General features: G+C 32.8%; 1 non-coding gene across 1 annotated transcript; it reads left to right on the top strand.

Moving 5' to 3' along the window:
* The first annotated feature begins 8,138 nt into the window (after positions 1-8,138).
* LOC131921307 (small nucleolar RNA SNORA31) lies at positions 8,139-8,241 on the top strand. The gene has a single exon (XR_009381935.1). It is a non-coding gene; the product is annotated as a small nucleolar RNA SNORA31 (small nucleolar RNA).
* The last annotated feature ends 5,746 nt before the right edge of the window (positions 8,242-13,987 follow it).

Here is a 13,987-nt window from a genome sequence, read left to right as displayed (position 1 = left end):
TGATGTTTTATAACAGCGATAACTGTTTGAAATATCAGGAAATTAAAATAAATTGTACATACGTTTTAGGATAATACCTTATTATTTTACCTCAATGCAATAAAAATGTGTGCTTAAACCTCTAGCTATGTGACATGTGTTTACAAAAGAAGTCCAGTTCTGCAGTTCCGCCATTGAACTATGTTGCAATAACCGAGTCATGGTCTGGAAAATCTAGAAATTTTCATAAGGTCACTAATAATATGTGACAATTAGAGCAAGTTAGTACATTCTGCCATAAGAGTTCACAGTTTACTATATTAGTAAAAAATGATACTCAAATTGAATAACTCAATATTTCCTAACCACAGTATGATTATTATGCTGTGCTAGTGAGTATGGATGTTGAGTCCTTTATCATGACTACTATGTCTGAGGTGAAAACAGACAATATCATATTTCAAACTAGAAGTGTTAACTATACAGTCATGAGTCTTAACAACTTCTTGTATACTTTTGAAATTATAACAAAAGTTTCATCTTTTCCCTCTTACCCCAACTCATCCAAATTAATGTAAGTATAGAGACTTTCTCTTTACTTGACCCTTTATCTTGCCTCATTCCAAGTCATAAATTGTATATACAAAAAGAAACATTATAACCAGTCCAAAAATTAAGTATATATGTGATTTTGCATGCATACAATACAACTCACATGTTTGTATAATTTCCTATGGAAGTTCATATGCTAATAGTTTACCTATTTTCATTTATTTTTTTTTTCACTTTAGAAGGGAGAAAAAAATTACCTTGACAATGTTAGAATTCTATTGGAAAACTCTACATTCAGTTTTTGTGTTCCACATGAAGTGATAACAGAATTAAAATGAACAAATGCATGCTTTCTTTGCATACAGGTTTGATGGTATTTTGGGGGTCTGAATGGTGCTTCAACATCTAACTACAGGCAGATTCTAGGAAGGTGACATCAAAAGAACCATTCTTATCAATGGGAGTTCTGGTACACGGCAGAGTGTGACTAAAAATGGTAAAGATAAGCAAATGTTGCACAGATGCTCATAGCTGACTTCTTGGTTTCCAACTTATTAAATGGTCTTTTCGCAAAACCTATAGACTGTTATTCATGCAGATTTTCTATCCAGGGTACTTCAGTAGAGATGGCCTATTCTGAGTTAATGAGAAAAGTCCTAATTAAGCTAGCCATATGTTCAATTGCATTTATAAATGGAGAAATAGCCCTTTTTTGCTGCTGATACCACCATTGTTGTCATCTCCCGCTGCTCTGGGTGTCACTGGAGCAGTTCCTGTTTCAACATTCTCTGTACTCATCGTGTGCATTCCAGTCCTGCACTCTGTTTCATGAGATATTCTTGGCACGCACAGCAGAGCGCCTGCAATGCTTGCTTAGGAAAATATCTTTCTGAAGATCTATGTCTGTATTGAATGCAACTATGTCTTCAATTTTGCCCTGGGGATATAGATCTAGCAACGCTGCCAAAACATATTCTTTCTTTTCAAGCATTTAATCTATTCTAGAGCACACGGAGTGCCCAGGAGTTAGGATTGCCCTACATAGCCCTGGCTGCTTTTGTCATGATATTTAGGCTTCATTTTTAGCCTTTTCTTTGAGCAGGTGTAAAACATTTGTTTAGACTCACATCTTCACTGATGTCAGGCAACCAAAGTAAATGGAAAAGGCACATTTCCTTGAGCCTAACACTGCTGTTAGGAATGTAGTTTCCTTTCACAATTAACCTTAATGTAATTATTGGAAACTGTACAGCAAAATAATTCTAAATTAATGATGGTGTCAAAATAATAATTCAAATCCATTATTCATTCACTTATTTTATGTATTCTATAAATATAATGAGCTTGGACCTGGGGGCATGGTTTAGTGGTTAAGCACATATCCTGTTCTTGAAGAGAACCCAAGTTTGTTTCTAAATATTCATGTCAGACAATTCACAACTGCCTTTAATCCCAGCTTCAGGGAACCAGATGCTTGTGACCTCTGTGGAAACATCCCTACCCAAACACCTACAGACACACACCTCCACAGAACCAAAGATACACACATATGCTGATAATTAAAAATAATAAAATAAATTTTATATACATATATCTATATAATGCTCTTTTTTTCTGAACCAGTAACCCCGTATGACACCTATATTTTCTGGGGAAAAATTATCTCTATATATGTGCATAAATGTAATAACCATGATCACAAAATGTCTCACAAGATATATATCTACACACATTCACACCATCTGTGACACAGACAAGGTGAATATCAGTATATTTGTATAATTTGGATGCTTTGTCTGTTTTGGAGAAGGGAAAAAAGCTTATATAACCAAAACAGATGGTGATTATAATTTCAATAATGACATTTTGCTGTTTCTCCATTTATATTTGTTAAGCATTTAACATTGGCCAGGACTTTTATTAATAACTTAATATATCAGGCATTACTTATATTCTTTGCTAGATCCTAAACCAAGGACTCACAAGTACTTGGCAAGGTTTTAATACTGAACCTTTAGTTACAGGTACATTGATGGCTAGACTAGAGTTTAAATGCTAAGATAATTTTTTTTCAATGTCTGTTTTTATATAAGCAAAAGAACTGCAATTAAAAATATCTTTTCTCAACAACCTTAATTCTCCAAATATCATATAGGTAAAACAATATCTTCACCTTCCTTCTAAAAGTAGTTCATCTTTCTCATTGTTATTTGTGGCATGATATGCCATTGTTTTCCATTTAAATTAAAAAATATTGTGTTACAACCATTCACAAGCACTCCTTTCCTATTTTTAACAAAGCCAATCATTGTTATTTTGTCTCTTGTTTTATTTGAATTTGTATTTTTTATTGGTATATTTAATATAAACTGAACTCTTCCTTTATTTTTAACAATGGGTATTTAAATTTAGCAAATGCTTAGGAAGGTGGAATTTTGGTACATTTTTCACTTGATGATATGATAAAATCATGTGTCTTAGGGTTTCTACTGCTGTGTAAAGACACCATGATCACAGAAACTCTTCTAAAGGAAATCACTTAATTTACATCATGGTTGGATATGACTGGCAAATAAGTAGACATAGTGCTGGAGAAGGAGCTGAAGAGTCCTACACCTTGATCTACAGGCAACAGAAGACTGTGTCCCACACTGGGTGTAGCTTGACTAGATGAGACATCAAAGCCTGCCTCCACAGTGACATACTTGCTCCAAAAAGGCCAAACCTTCCAGTAGTTCCTCTTTCTATAAGGAGATATTCAAACCCATGAGTCTTTGGGCGCCATTCCTGTTTTCCAATTCAAACCACAACATTGTGTCAAATGACTTACTGGTTACATCAACATTTTATATAAAATAGCATACATAATTTCATATTTTGTTATTGTAATATACCATTGGTTGAGTGTATATAAATAGCCCTTGAAACAGAGTTCCTGGAGGGAGATTAACATGAAAGAGTTAGCCTATCTCATCTTGAGGGACAGTTGCACTAAATACATAATATAAATTTTTTTTATTCTCTTTTCTTTCTTTACTTTCACCTTTTTCAACATTTTAAATTCCAGTAATTAAGCCACATTAGATTTTAGCATACTAGAATATACTTGTTCATGAATATACATGTATAATATTAATAATAAACATCTATAAAAATGAATCTCTTAAATTACTATTTTTAAAATTATATTGTCCATTAGTTCTCCAAAGTGGCCCTCACCTTGGAGAACTGTATGATGAAAACTACTGAGGGGTATTTTCAGATATAGGATAACTCAAATGCAATGGCAGATTGTACTACTGCAGAGAGTTTGGTGTGGAATGGCCTTCATCATTCTCCTTTGAAACAAGGACAAATTTTATACATTCCCTGGCAATTAATCTTCTGTTTATGATATGTATGTTCAAGGGCCATTGTATAGACTAGAAGTTGTTAGTGGCGGCAGTGGTGGTTTCTTTGAAGTACTTCTTGAAAGCGTTTACTTACCAGCTGTGCAAAAGCTGTACAGTGTAACAGGAGAACACTGGGTGGTACATCATAACTGTCACTACTGCTACAAGCTGTCACTATCCTATCTTAGGGATTTTAGGTGTTCAAAAAAAATGTCAAACTTTATTCAATAGAGTCTTTGCTCAATGCAAGGAATATGGTCGTGGGAAAATAGAAGAAATACATAGGATTAGAATTAACTTTCAAATGAATATAATATAGAAATGTCCATATATAGGACATAAAAATTTCTAATTGTGATATAAATGTTTGCATTTAAGTTTAACAGAAGCATAAGTCAAGAGTTAATAAATTAGTATTACTTCCACTTTGAAAATGAGTTAACCTTACTTGAAATAATGTAAGTTCTTTTCTTAGGAAGAAACCCGATAATCTGAAAGAAGTCATGATTTGGATCAAGTTCTTTTAGCTCCACAGGTCACGACTATAGCACCTAGAATACATTATTTGTGTTGTGTTTGTGTCCTCGTTAATGTAGGCTTCTCCTATTTTTATTGAGTTTCTAAGGGTACTTATTATTTTAAGAGCCTTTTAAGTAAATACTTCTTAGGTATTACCAAGGAATAATGATCACAATTGTTTTAAATTTGTTATTATGCTTATGAAAGTGATAAATACACAGTATGATAAGGAAGGTGACTCACATCTACTACAGAGAGTATTTTTGACTCCCCACTATATGGTGACCTCCCTAGTGGTGTTCTGCCCACTCTAGTACTGAAAAGATTAGGAGGATTAGAACTTCTCACTCCTTCAAGCAACAGGACTCCAGAACTCTGAAGCTCTATTGTTAGCCATGGTGGAAAGAATCTAGAAAAGACAGTCTAAAGAATTTGTCCAGTGCAACAAATCGGGATTGCTCTACTAAATCTGTAATTTATTATTTAATTGGTTAACTAAAAAAATATACGTTTCAAATTAAAAGTAATTTCTGTGAAAATTTAGCTAAAAATTTAAATTTAGGGAAGTTCATTATGGATGTTTGCAGACTTATGTTTTGCTATAGACAAAATAGTTCATTGACATTGTCCTGAAGGAATATTATCTGGTCGTTGTTTCTAGTAAGACTACTGTATGCATTTAGGATTAAATAGAGCTTAAAAAAATTGCTTTTATTGAACACTTATACATGAACCAAAGTCATTACAATACTCTAAAGTAATTCAGTTGACCTTTATTTTCTAAGAATCAGGTTCACTTCTGCCAATATTTTCCTTTTATCTTCTGTATTAATGAAAGGTATTTAGTGCACAATGATATAAATTACATTTAAACACTATAGAGAATTTGTTAGGAGAATTCATTTCCTGAGTTGGGAGAATATTTCAATATTTGACTCTGAAACCTAACCTTACCTTTTAATCTAGAGCCTAAGTCATGTCTTTTATAGAACGAAGTAATTATACGAGGTTTTAACTATTGAAGGATCATCCTACTTCAATATTTCATTTACATGAGAGACTGCTATATTAACACAACATAAAAGAATCTCTAATTGATGTGTACTAAATTTTTCTTGTTATATTTCTGAACAAGTCCTCTAAACAATGCTATACCAATGTTTCTAAATGATGTGATCCACTTGATTATCTTATTATGTACATCTATCTTTGGTATTTTATTACATCCACTTCTTTCCACAGCCAGACATGAGAGATAATTCAATATAGAGAACTCAATCTTACAACTTGACCAGAGCATTCTATTTCTTTTTTTTTTTTTTTGCTAACTATGCAGAATTTGGGGAAATGTTGAAACCATTCCTGAATGTACAACTTACTTATATCTTCTAATAATAATATATAAATATATAGATTATAACATATATAATATATGCTAACATATATTTCTCTATAAGTAATAATATATATGGAGAGACAATAGTGTATCACTAAATGTACTTAGTGCACAATTAAAAAAATTGTACTGTCACATATTACCATATTATAACTTTTATGTTAATTAACTCAGTGACCATAACTGTATATTTTGTTAAAGGAATATTGCACAGAAATTTTCTAAAAATAAATAATTCTTACCATTGTAATATATCATATGAGTTTGATAGCATACAATAAACACGTACAAATTAGGTAGAAATGGCTAACCATCTACTATACATTATCATCAGAGACAGAAAAGTTATTCTGAACAAGGTTTTGGCTATAAGTTGAGGCAATCTCTACAGTTATATTAATTATTCAAGGAATACAGACATTTAATTTCTTGGAAATATGTAAGAATGAGTTCAATTCTATATTACACCAAGAAATGTTTACTTTATTTTATTAGAATATGAAATATAGTATCAATTTAATAATAATGTCATCTACATGTAAAATAAAGCCTATTCAAAATACTTTTGTTTATATTGGCAGTAAATTCAGTATTCTTGTGGATTAACAGCAATTGCTCTTTCACAGAACTACCTTCCAAAAAAAACACGTTGCAAAATTACTAAAGTCCAAGAAATAAGATATAAAATGTAAAAGGGAAAATAAATTTCATAGATTAAGAAAGCAGGAATAAAAATTATAGAGATGAGAGAATGAATTAAAACCTGACATTCTTTGGAAAATATAGATTTAAAATGAACATTTGGAAAATCTTAAGAACACATATAATCAATTTTGTAACACTTTGAAAATTTCAATGTGGGATATTTTATTATGCAATAATAATAATAATAAATATAAACAATGATTATGAAAATTTAACAAATTAATGCCTAAAATTATTTAAAACATTGTCTAAATTTTGTTCTCAAATAAAACTTATTAAAACCTTCAGTTTTACAGTTAGAAAGGTCTACTTTGACCTAATAATGTCATAGTTTTCAACAAACTCATAATTTTTCCTGTCAGTAGTTTGTTCAAATACAATTACTCTAAATTTCAAAGGTGTATAAGAGCTTTAACAAGCATAAGTTAATCAACTTTCAAACTGCTTAGCTAGTGCTGACCTTTAAATATGTATTCAAATCAATAATGGAATTATATTGTGTCCTACATAATATCACTCTGGAAAACATAGTTTAACAAGAGAAACTGTAGCTGAATTAAGTTTTCTATTATTATAATATATTACTTGATTATATTATTACAAAAAAGATTGTGAGACTGTCTATAAATTACATTTATGATAAGTTAGGTTTTAGTTGCTCACCAGGATTGGGTTTTAGTTGAGGTAAATATTTTAAATGTGTAAGTCATTTAATTAAATTGCAATTCACAATTGCATGTTAAAAATTCAAATCAAATTGTATGTCAAAATTTAATTCAAGTAACAGTTTCCAAAATGTCAATTCTTCCTCTAACATTTAACCAAGTATAAAAGTTTAGACAGTATAGTGGAATGGAGTGAAGATCAAATAAATGTTATGTTTGCAGCTTCCTCAGTATCAATAGGTATGTATTTGAGTTTAATATATAAAACAGATATGAAATATGGTAGTTATATTTTCCTTCCCTTGATATAATCATCCTTAATATGTTTGCCCAAGCCATCTGTTTAGGTTGGGCCATTCTAAGTGGAATGAGGTACCCTCCCTGAGCATTGCTGGCTGTTTATCATCTTCTTTAATGCATGCTGCATTCTTAGTTATCATGAAACAGTCATACTCACGGTTTCCAGGCTGCACTGATGTGCATAAATACTCTAGTGACTTCAGGAGGATATTCTTTACTTCAAAAATTTACTGAATTATTTTCTTGTTTCTGCAAGCATTTACTTTAAATTATGTTTCTTTAAGGATTTTTTTTCTTTCTAATTTTCTGCTACTGTAAGACATGTCCTCACGTCCGAAGATTTAGAGCTAGGAGACTTAGATGATGAGGAACACACTAACTGGTTATTCAAAACTAAATGGAAAGCTCTAAAACAAGTAACATTATATAGACTGAGCAGGTTATAGTTGTACTCTTAGGAATATATATGTATATATACAAACTTGCCTGAATATTGTGGGAGTAACCAACCACCTATTGTTTGAAACTGAGACCCCCCACTCTATGGGGTGGAATCTATTCTAGGTACTGTTAAGATGAGAAAGAACTTGTGCAATGGTAGGTCTTAGGACCCAGGAGAAACCTAACACTTTTATTTTACTAAATGGACAAAGCATTAAAATTACTCCTTGTGTGCTCCCTGCGCTTCCTGCCTGTCTTTGTGGCAGTCCAGATTGAATTGGGGAGTACATGTGTATGGTAGGACAGTTGTGCTTTTGAGCTGGGGGTAGCTCTTAATACAATCTCATTGTTTTGCAGTAACAAATTGGATCTATCACTTGTCACCATAACCGGCTGCTGCTTACCATCCATACACCAGGACTTAGGACAAATGGGACTGATATCATCTTGAGCTTTTATTTTGACCATGATTTATTTGGAGTGGAGACATTGTTTTTTTCTTTTTCTTTTTTTTTTAAAGAAAAAAACATGTCATGTAGGTTGTCTAAAAATAAAGTGCATTTAAATTCAAAAAATAATTACTCCTTGTGAATCATTGCTATGCACATAGATCAGTGCATCTCTCAACCCTGATCAGAAAAGTTTTTTATTGGAGCTAACATACACATCCTCACTTGGTCAATGAAAAGAAAATAAAAGACTGGAATTCTCAGTGATAAATGGAATGTCTGTATCATATTCCTCCTCTCAAAGGTCAAGGATCATTGAGGAAGGGGGAATGGAAAGAGTATAAAAGACTGAAGTTGAAGACAGCTTCAGAAAAATAGTGTTTTCCATACACAAGGCATTTATACTCACTAAGTCACAGTTTTTGTGGCAACTCGCACATGATATCAGCAAACTCAAGCCACATAATTTTCCAGCATATAGTGGAGCATGTGGGCACCAAATGCCCAAAGCAATGAAACAGCTACTGCCTCAACAGGGAGATTCAACTTTTTAAAATGACAATTTGATACCCGGTAGAGTGACCACCCTCCAGGCCAAGTCCTACTCCCAAGAGCAGTTAGAAGGAGGAAGAAAAGGAGAAAAAGTGAACAAAAAGAAGAAGAAAGTCTGGGCTTGGTTTTGCAAGGAGATGAAGTGGATATAGGAAGAGTTGAGAGATGAGGTAAATGTGATCAAAATATAAAATGATATTGTATGAAATTCTCAAAGAATTAATAAGATGTTATTTAAAAATATGTTTGAAATGCATGATGGTTATATTGGTTGTCAACTTGACCACATTTGGAGTTAACAAAAACCTAAGTATCTGAGCACACATGTGAGGGCTTTTTCCTTTATTGGATTATCTGATTTGGCATACGCACCCTAAATATATATTTCAGTAGAATTAAAGAGAGCACCCTAAGCCTAGGCCATACCTTCTGGTGGCAGCCCACATAAAAAGACATGGAAGAAAAAGGTTTTGCTTTTTGCTTGCTAAACCTCACTCTGGCTAGTAAGTTCATCTGTCCTCTTTCTGAGACACCCCTTCACTTGTATTAGAGCCTAGTTCTTTTGGTTTTCAACATAGACCAAAACCGGGCAGCTCTCATGTTTATTCTATCAGTTCTGCAACTAGAGAAAACCGACTAATACAGTATCCTGTGCTAAATGCTTCACAAAACCTTGGCTGAGACTTTCTGCCAAGAAAAAAAAATCTCATTCTCACACTTACTAGGAATGGAACCATTTTTTCTAACATTAGGATCCATCTGTGAGAAAACTTGATTTCTTCCTTTTTTCCTCTACTTCATGAATCTCAGAAGAGAATATACTGACAAGTTCCCTTGCTACATCAGCATGCTCTCATTCAATTTGTGTTTCCCTGTTCAGCTATAATTGAGGGGCCTACCTGAACTTCACTTTTCCCACATGGCCTTCCTTGACTATCCCTGGAGTGTTGAACTCAGGGAATTTAAAAAAGGTTTGCTTGGCACATGGCTATCTTACTTCTCAGAGAGTTCTGATTTTTGTTGTTTTCTTTTCTAAGTTAACAAATTACATTTAGTGCTTTTTTAAAGCTATTTTTACATACTGTTTTGCAGAAATACCTTGGGATTTCTCAAGTGTGAGTAGTTTCATTTGTGGGTTTTCTGAGCAAATACATAATTCTTTTTCTGTAAATCTCTTTGATAATTTGTTTATTCAGGTTTAATTTAGTCCTGCTAAAAAGCTACTTATTCTTGAAAACATCTATTCACTGCCCTCTAGTAACCTGCATCATGTTCAAATAATGTTGAGTTTGCATTGAGGTAACAGGAATCATGAAGAGGTTTCACATGAGAAAAGGGTGTGCATGTGTGTGCGTGTGTGTGTGTGTGTGTGTGTGTGTGTGTGTGCGTGTGTGTGTGTGTGTGTGTGTGTGTGTGTGTGTGTGTGTGTGTGTTTCAGCATGTTCATATATGTGTGGAAATCAAAACCAACCTTCTTCAATTGCTCTGTATGGTTTTTCATTTTGTTTGTTTGATTTAGACAGAGCCCCTCATTATGGCCTGGAGCTCACACATTAGCCTGGGATGGTTGACCACTCAGTGTCAGGGATGCACCTGTCTCTGCTTCCCCAGCACTGTTTAAGACTGTGCAGCAACAGGCCCACCTTTGTACATGGATGCTAGATGCCAAAATTGGGGCCACCTGCTGCTGTGGCAAGCATTAAAGGAATCGATGGTTGTAGAGAAACCCATGATGTGAGAAATGAAAAACAGAAAAGTCTAAGTAGTATATTGACTTCCCCTAAAATAAGAATCACTTAGCAGTAGGTTACGTATTTCAAATAGACCAAGAATAAAGTATCAACGTTTACATTAAGATGACGTTTTTGAATACAAATATGTTTATTAATCTGAAATTTTATAATAATATGTATTAACACAAGTTTGGTAATATCAATGTATTGTAAGTTTTAAGAAGTGTTGCATCACTTTCTAACTTTAATACTGTTATATTTAAAACTTTGAGAGGCCAATATTTACCTAAAGATTGTATAGAAGGATGCAATGATGGGAAATAAATATAAGTAAATGATTCAGAAATGTTTATTTAAATGTTTTACCATTATGAAATTTAAGTTTCCTGAATATAATTGCATTCAGTTGGATGATACTACACACATTTAAAATGCTTTGAAGAGTATTAAAATATCTCACAAAAGTGATAAGTGATCTGTTAAGCACTCTAAGTCCTATCCAGAAATAACATCTTTACCCTTTGTTCTCTATTGTTAGGAACTGCCATTCAAAAAAAATTATCGTGAATTTAGTTCATTGAGAAATTGCATATTATTTACTCTTTATACAAAAGAATTTGCCATTGCAATTTTGAAAGACATCTATCCTATCATTATCGCTACATAGTGGCAACAATGACGGTTATAACCTTTGTTCCCTCTTGACAGCTGTAATTTTCTATCATGATGTTACACCCTCTCAATTGTTTAATATCTGCCTTTCAATAGAAATAGGCAACAGAGTACATATCACAGGCTACATACTAACTGGAAGATTATTCTAATCCTTACTTGTGCACTTTGTTTGCATGGATTTAATGACAAGAATAAAATATCTCTAAACTCAATGTTGATAGCATAAAGTCAGAATTCACATCTAAAAGCTATACTGGTTCCCAAAGTAAAGTATTTTACAAGGTAAGACAGTATATCTGCTTTGCCATATACCTCACATCTATCTAGTTATAAAAAATCAGTTTCAATAACAAAAATAGTCTTTACAGAATAAATATAGATAGAATATACAAATATATAATAAGAAAGTATACGGCCTATATAGGATATCAAATTAACTTCCCTGAGTTTGTACTAATGACAGGAGTAGTATTTTGTACAAACACAATCTGTCAGATTGTTGTATCCATATTTTATTGATGCATTCTTAAAAGGAAAAGTAATTTATTTATTATATAGTCATTTTCTTGGCATTTATACAATTATCAAGGATCTATAACTAGGTAATTTATTTACACTTTGTGTGAGAGTAAAATTTTGTTAGAAAAATCAAGTAATAATATCAATATTTTCATGATATAATTTCAGTCTCAATATTCTCTCAGATGACATCAAACAGATGTAATACATGAACACATATATCATGCTTCTGTTATTATTCAGTAAAGATTATCAGTAACAATCATTTTATTTCTTATATAGTAGAAAGGTTAAATACTTATGTGTAAATTTTAATTTTAAAATTGTCTTACTTTTTCTAGTATGTGTTTTCTCATTGCCATTATACAGCCTGAAATACAAAGATTCTAGTTTTATTATGGTTACATAACTGATGGTTTGTGTCCTTGGTATAATGGTACATACATGTGATCCCAACACATGAGTAGTACTAAAAGTGGATTACATGTTCAAGGTCAGCCTCAGCTGTGAATGAAATACAGATCCAGAAAATAAAATATTATATGAGAAGTGTCTCGTAAACAAAGGCAAAAATAATCAGGTTATCAATTAGCATTGTTGAAACATATTTCTCATCAGTATTTTATGATATTTTGTAGGTTCTGTGATAATTAAAGAAGACTAATTTCCTAGGAGATGAAGAAATGTTCTACAAATTCCACTCTCATCTTTTATAATATTTGTGCAATTTAATCACTTTAATAATAGTAATGATTTCTATATGCTTTGTGGATAATGATCACCAACACAAATCAGCTGGTACACTCTTCTTCCCCTAGAACTTGGTGCTAAAACTATGTATTATAATAGGAACTGCATATTTGAGTCACAGACTGTGGAGAAATAAAGCTGAAATTGACCTGGAATTTTAATTTTTGTTGATTGTCTTTCATCACTCTAGAAGGTAGTAGGCACACTGACAGTCCAGAAAAGTAATTAATGGCTGTACTCAGCGTTGAGCCCTGTGAGCTACAATGATAATGGATCTGTTAAAATATATAGTCAGTGGTACAGTAATGGCATGAAGTTTATGGAAGAAATCACCTACCATCTGATTGTTTTTAAAACCCACACCTAAGTTGCATATCCTTGTCCAGTTAAATGGCCAAAAACAAACGAACAAACAAACAAACTACAGAGATATTGCCTTCCACCAAACTCATAGAGTTAGCATTAAGTGGATTTAGTAGCTTTATAGAGAGAGGACATGAGTTTAGGAAGGATAAGTGGTTTGAGGATGAGTAATAGTTAAAGGTGATGGAATAGAGTGCTGTTCGGATCAAAACACACTATAGAATTTACGTTTTCCATTAATGGCTCACTAGTACCACTTTGTTCAGAATAATAATAATACACACTGAGTAACACTATTTTGTATTTATGTGAATATGAAATAAATTTAATGCTTTCAGTGTTCCTTTTTTAGGTAAAAAAATGTTAGTTGAAATTAACATAAATCAATGTATGAGTATGATTGGGAAAAACTGTGGCTTTCATATTTAGCTTATAAATTTATGAACTATCATTAATTTTTTAAAATATTTGTTATAACATCCTCCATTTTTATACTACACTAGATCAGAAATGTATAATGTAGCTAGAGTTTTCCTGCCTGGCCCACAGCCAGGACAAATCTCTCTCGCCTGCCAGTCCCACAGCCGCTCAGACCCAACCACGTAAACACAGAGACTTATATTGGTTACAAACTGTATGGACGTGGCAGGCTTCTTGCTAACTGTTCTTACAGCTTAAATTAATCCATTTCCATTAATCTATACCTTGCCACATGGCTCGTGGCTTACCGGCATCTTCACATACTGTTTCTCATCATGGCGGCTGGCAGTGTCTCTGACTCAGCCTTCTACTTCCCAGCTTTATTCTCCTCCTTGTCCCACCTATACTTCCTGCCTGACCACTGGCCAATCAGTGATTTATTTATTGACCAATCAGCAACACACTTGACATACAGACCATCCCACAGCACTTCCCCCCCACCTTTTTTTTTTTTTCAAAAAGGAAGGTTTTAACCTTAACAAAGTAAAATTACATATAATTTGGGAATTTGGGCGTA

The sequence above is a fragment of the Peromyscus eremicus genome, chromosome 10, assembly GCF_949786415.1.
Source record: "Peromyscus eremicus chromosome 10, PerEre_H2_v1, whole genome shotgun sequence".
In the NCBI taxonomy this organism is placed as follows: domain Eukaryota; kingdom Metazoa; phylum Chordata; class Mammalia; order Rodentia; family Cricetidae; genus Peromyscus; species Peromyscus eremicus.
This window is presented reverse-complemented; position numbering and strand designations above follow the sequence as displayed.